The 5,114-nt window shown below is 41.7% G+C and overlaps 1 protein-coding gene across 1 annotated transcript in view; it reads left to right on the top strand.

Annotated features, from left to right (window-relative positions):
* The first annotated feature begins 893 nt into the window (after window positions 1-893).
* Window positions 894-5,114, top strand: part of LOC125029604 (patched domain-containing protein 3-like) — a 13,433-nt gene continuing 9,212 nt past the window's right edge. Inside the window, exon 1 of the mRNA XM_047619582.1 lies at window positions 894-1,152. The gene's annotated coding sequence lies outside the window, so the exon portion shown is untranslated. The remainder of the gene's footprint in view (window positions 1,153-5,114) is intronic.

The following is a 5,114-nucleotide window of genomic DNA, read 5'->3' as shown; positions in this document are numbered from 1 at the left end:
GGTAGGTAGATACGTAGTTGTGTATATCTCTATATATATATTATATTATATATAATATATATATATATAAAGAGAAAGAGATAGATAGATAGATAGATAGATAGAGAGAGAGAGAGAGAGAGAGAGAGAGAGGGAGAGAGAGAGAGAGAGAGAGAGAGAGAGGGAGAGGAGGGAGACAAAAATAAATAAAAGGGAAAGAGTGAAAAGGCGAAACCTCAGAAGGTCCAGGATCCCCATCTATTTCACTCCTCCCCCTCTTACGTCATGTTGACCACTTCTCCCCATCCTTCCCTTCTGCCCTTTACCCCATATATAATCTTTCCCCTGTCCTCTCCCCCTTTCAAACCTCCCTGCTCCACACCATGTAACCTCCCCCCCCCCTCCCTTCCTCCTTACCTACCCCCTCCCATGTGACCTCTCCGCCTCCCTCCATGCCCCATACCCGCTCCCCCTACCCCCCAATCACCCTACCTCTTTTCCCCTTCCTCTCTCTCTCCCTCTCCTCTCCCCCCAAGTACCTCTACCCACTTTCCCTCCCTCCCGTGCCCTCTCCTCTCTCCGGCCTCCCCACTACCCACCCATCACCCCTCCCTTCCCCTTCCCTCCCTCCCCTACCCTCTCCTGCCTCTGCGTCCTCCTCCCGTCTCCTCCCCCCTCTCCCCTCCCTACTCTCCCCTCTCCTCCCCCTTCAACCCCCACCCCTCCTTCAGCCTCCCCCTTCCCTCCACTCCCCCTCCTTCCCTCCCCCCTTCCCCTATGACCCCCCCCTCCAGTGCCTAACCCCCCTACCCCCCTCGAATCCCTCCCCCCCTCCCCTCTACTAGCGGAAGCCCCCGAGAGGACGGCAGCGAAGCGGCTCCCTCAGCGAAGTCAGTGTGGTGTGGTGATGTGACGTGGTTGGTTGCAGAAAACCGTTCTCGATCGAGGGCCCTGACGCCAACCGCCTTCCTGCCTCGTCTGCTTGCTTGCCTACTTGCCTGCTTCGCCTGTCTTCTCGGGGCTGCTGTGCCTTCAGAGTGAAATTACATCGTTTTTTTTTATCTGTAAATAGACTTTTGTCGTTCGGTGTCATCTGGACTTAGTGGTGCGATTGGGGAGATTAAGTGAAGAGGTGGCCGAGGAGACTTGGACGGCGCCGAGGAAATTTTGGGGGTAAGTTTCTTTTATTTGTCCATGCTTTGCTAATGCCGTGCTAAAGTGTATGCTTGTGTGTGTATATATATATATATTTATTTATTTATACATATATATGTGTATATATGTAAATATATATATATATACATACACACAATCACACACACACACACATATATATATTTATGATACATATATACATATATACATATACATATATACACACATATACATATATACGCTTACATATACGTGTGTGCGTGAAAATAACTGAATAAATTAATAGATAGATAAATATATAGAAAATACACGTATGTATATATCTATAAATCTATCTATCTATCTCTCTATATATAGATAAATCGACACATAGATAAGTAGAGAGATAGATACATGCATGTGTGCATTTATACATATAGAAATGTGCCAGGTGCTTGCGTGTGTCCGCCGGTCCGTCCACCCGGCCTGAGGAGCGGCCGGGCTCGCAAGTGGCCGGGGATGTTCCTGGAGCGACCGCAGATAAGGACCGAAATTCGCCGTCGACCGCGTGCAGGAGAAGCGTTTTCGTTGTTCTTGCGGAAAACTCTTTTCTCTTAGTATATTTGGCCAGGAGTGAATACTTAACCGCAAAAATGACACCTTTTAGGCATAAGAGGATCCAGACATGAGGAAAATGTGGGCGTTGAAGACTGAGAATTGCTTGTTAGTGAATACATATATGTGTATATACATACATTATATATCTATGTTATATATATATATTATATTTATATGTCATATATATATCATATCTATATGTCATATATATATTATGTTTATATTTATTAATATATTATATATATATTATATATATTATATATATATATATATATATATGTGTGTGTGTGTGTATATACATACACACACACACATACACATACTGACTGACAGATACATGCATCCACAGTATATAGTCCGCACATACAAAACGATACACGTAAGAGACCATAGTGCAATCCTGCAATAACGAACAGCAACACAGGCAACACGCAACGCAACGCCACCAATTGCGCCAACACGTCGCGCAATTGCCTCAGCTGATGTGTTGGAATCCCGACCGACGCTGCTTCGAAGCCTCGATCCAGCGGCACTAAGCTCGAGGTGAAGAGGCACTTTCTCCCCTTCACGCTCCCCGCCACATGGCACCCCTCTGTGCACCCCCTCCCCCCCCCCCCCACCTCCCCTCCTCCTGCGAAGTGCCGCCCACAACGAAGTCTAGATGAGTGTGCGTTTGTGACATCTGCTGTTGAGAGGATGACCACACAAACAAGCGCTTCTCTCTTTTCTTTTTCTTTTTTCTTCTTTTTCTTCGTGCTCTTGTTCTTCTTGTTCTTGTTTTTGTTCTTGTTCTTGTTCTTGTTCTTCTTGTTCTTGTTCTTCTTGTTCTTGTTCTTCTTGTTCTTGTTCTTGTTCTTCCATTTCTTCTTCTTTTAAGGGAAAGTCAGGCCTCTAGTACAAGTCACTGTGTTGTCAGAGGAATGTAGTATATTTCTGGGTATATTTAGTTGCATGTAGGTTGATGTTCGTATACTTGCATATTTGAGATTATCATTTCCTTTTCTCATAAATTATGCTAACGGTCTTTGGTGTTATCATTGTTATTTCTGATAATGTTGTCATTATAGGTGATGGTCTTGTTATCATTTTCATTATTTTTATTATCATTATCATTATTATTATTATTATTATTATTATTATTATTATTATTATTATTATTATTATTATTATTATAGTTATTATTATTATCATCATTATTATTATCATTAGTGGTAGTATTAGTAATAGTAGTAGTAGCAGTAGTAGCAACAGCAGCAGCAGCAGTAGTATCATTATATCATCACCCTTATTATCATTGTTATTATTACCATTATTTTTCCCTGTTATAAGCTTAATCGTTATCAGTATAACAGGGACATTGACGATGTTATCATCATAATTTCATAATAATGATTACAATTGGACATTTTCATCATCAATTTCACTTCGTTCGTGAAGATTACATACATTTGTCGAAGCATAAAACAATCGGAATATTTTTTCTGTTTCTTAGATATTTTTTTTTTCTTTTTCACCTCATGTTTTTATTCATTTTCTATTTTCCTATTTTCTTTTACGTATCTGAACAACCATGCCAGCAAAAGCGTCTCACTATCTTTACACGCACGCGCGCAGAGGGAGGGAAGGAGAGAGAGAGAGAGAGAGAGAGAGAGAGAGAGAGAGAGAGAGAGAGAGAGAGAGAGAGAGAGAGAGAGAGAGAGAGAGGGGGGGGGGGAGGGAAGGAGAGAGAGAGAGAAAGAGAGAGAGAGAGAGAGAGAGAGAGAGAGAGAGAGAGAGAGAGAGAGAGAGAGAGAGAGAGAGAGAGAGAGAGAGAGAGAGAGAGAGAGAGATGAAGGAAAAATGGAGCAGGGAAGAAGTTATGTATATGATATGGTGCACGGTGATATAAACGGTCAAAAAGGATATTACATTGTTATGTACACAGAGCTTATAACACACACACACACAAGGTGCTCTGCTGTGATACGGAGACAGAGAGCGAAAAAAAAAAAAAAAATAGATAGATAAATCATAACACTGATAATAGTAATGATGCTAATAATAATGTACATAAGAGTAGACCTTATACCTCATACCTCATGAGAACCAAAGCTAAGGAATGCACATAAAAATGGTTATCCCTTTTTCGACGAGGAGACGAGACGAGGTCACGCGAGGAGGGGAGAGCAGCGTTGGAGACTCGCGTGAGGAATAAAGGCTTGCCTGATACTTTCTCTTTTTTTCAGCGATTGAGGAAAATTAGGAGGAAAATGATTTTATTTAGAATTCTAAAGTGAGTGATGGGTGGTAGAGAGAGAGAGATAAAGAGGGAGAGAGAGAGAGAGAGAGAGAGTGAGAGAGAGTGAGTGAGTGAGTGAGTGAGTGAGTGAGTGAGTGAGAGAGAGAGAGAGAGAGAGAGAGAGAGAGAGGTAGAGAGAGAGAGAGAGAGAGAGAGAGATGGAGAAAAGAGAGAGAGAGAGAGAGAGAGAGAGAAAGGGAGAGAGAGAGGGAGAAAAGAGGGAGAAGAGATTATTACAAAAACGCATAGCTTGGTATGGCCATTCAGCCAAAACAGGTTAATCCATTTTCTCTCTATTTTTCCCGCGTTGCCACATTAGCCTTCATGCATTTTCATTTTTTTCATTTTTTTTTTTTTTTCCATAGAAAGAGAGAATAAAAAAAATGATTCAATATTTAAAAAATCGCTGCGAAATCAATAACCGATAACATAAACCTAAAGTGGTGGTGGTGGTGATGGAGGGGGGGGGGGGGGGGGGCTCACAATCATGATACTTACGAAAGAATTTTCTCTTAGCATTACCTGTAAATTCTCCGAAGTGGAATGGAATCTTTTTTTTTTTCTTTCTTACTTTTTTTTCTATTTTTTTTTTTTTTTTTTTTTTTTTTAGCTGTTCCACGAAAGTTATTTTTCTCGTTGGTTTAATGAGTGAGATGGGGAAGGCAGTGCGCGTGCCCTTCTTGTCCGCGGTCTGTGCTTTTTTCTTTCGCTGGCTTTGTGTGTTAATGTGAGCTGTTGTTGGCCGATTTGTTCTATGCCCTCGGTTTATGTTCTTTTATATATATATATGTATATATATGTATTTATATATATGTGTGTCTGTTCGTGTGTGTCTGTGTCTGTGTGCGTGCGTGCGTGCGTGCCTCCAACTCATGTTTGGGAGGAGAAACAGCTTGATTACCGGCCACCTACTGGCCTAGATGTACGTGGGCGGAGAGGGTAATTTGGGCCTCAAGCATGGGTGAACCTATCTACTCGTAGCATGGCTTAGCTGATGACAATATACAAGTTTGGTCACCATGTCAAAGAATGCTCCATATATATAAACGAATAGAGAGATTATTAAAACACACACACACACACACATATATATAGATATAGATAG

The sequence above is a fragment of the Penaeus chinensis genome, chromosome 10 (genome assembly GCF_019202785.1).
Source record: "Penaeus chinensis breed Huanghai No. 1 chromosome 10, ASM1920278v2, whole genome shotgun sequence".
NCBI classification, from domain to species: domain Eukaryota; kingdom Metazoa; phylum Arthropoda; class Malacostraca; order Decapoda; family Penaeidae; genus Penaeus; species Penaeus chinensis.
This window is presented reverse-complemented; position numbering and strand designations above follow the sequence as displayed.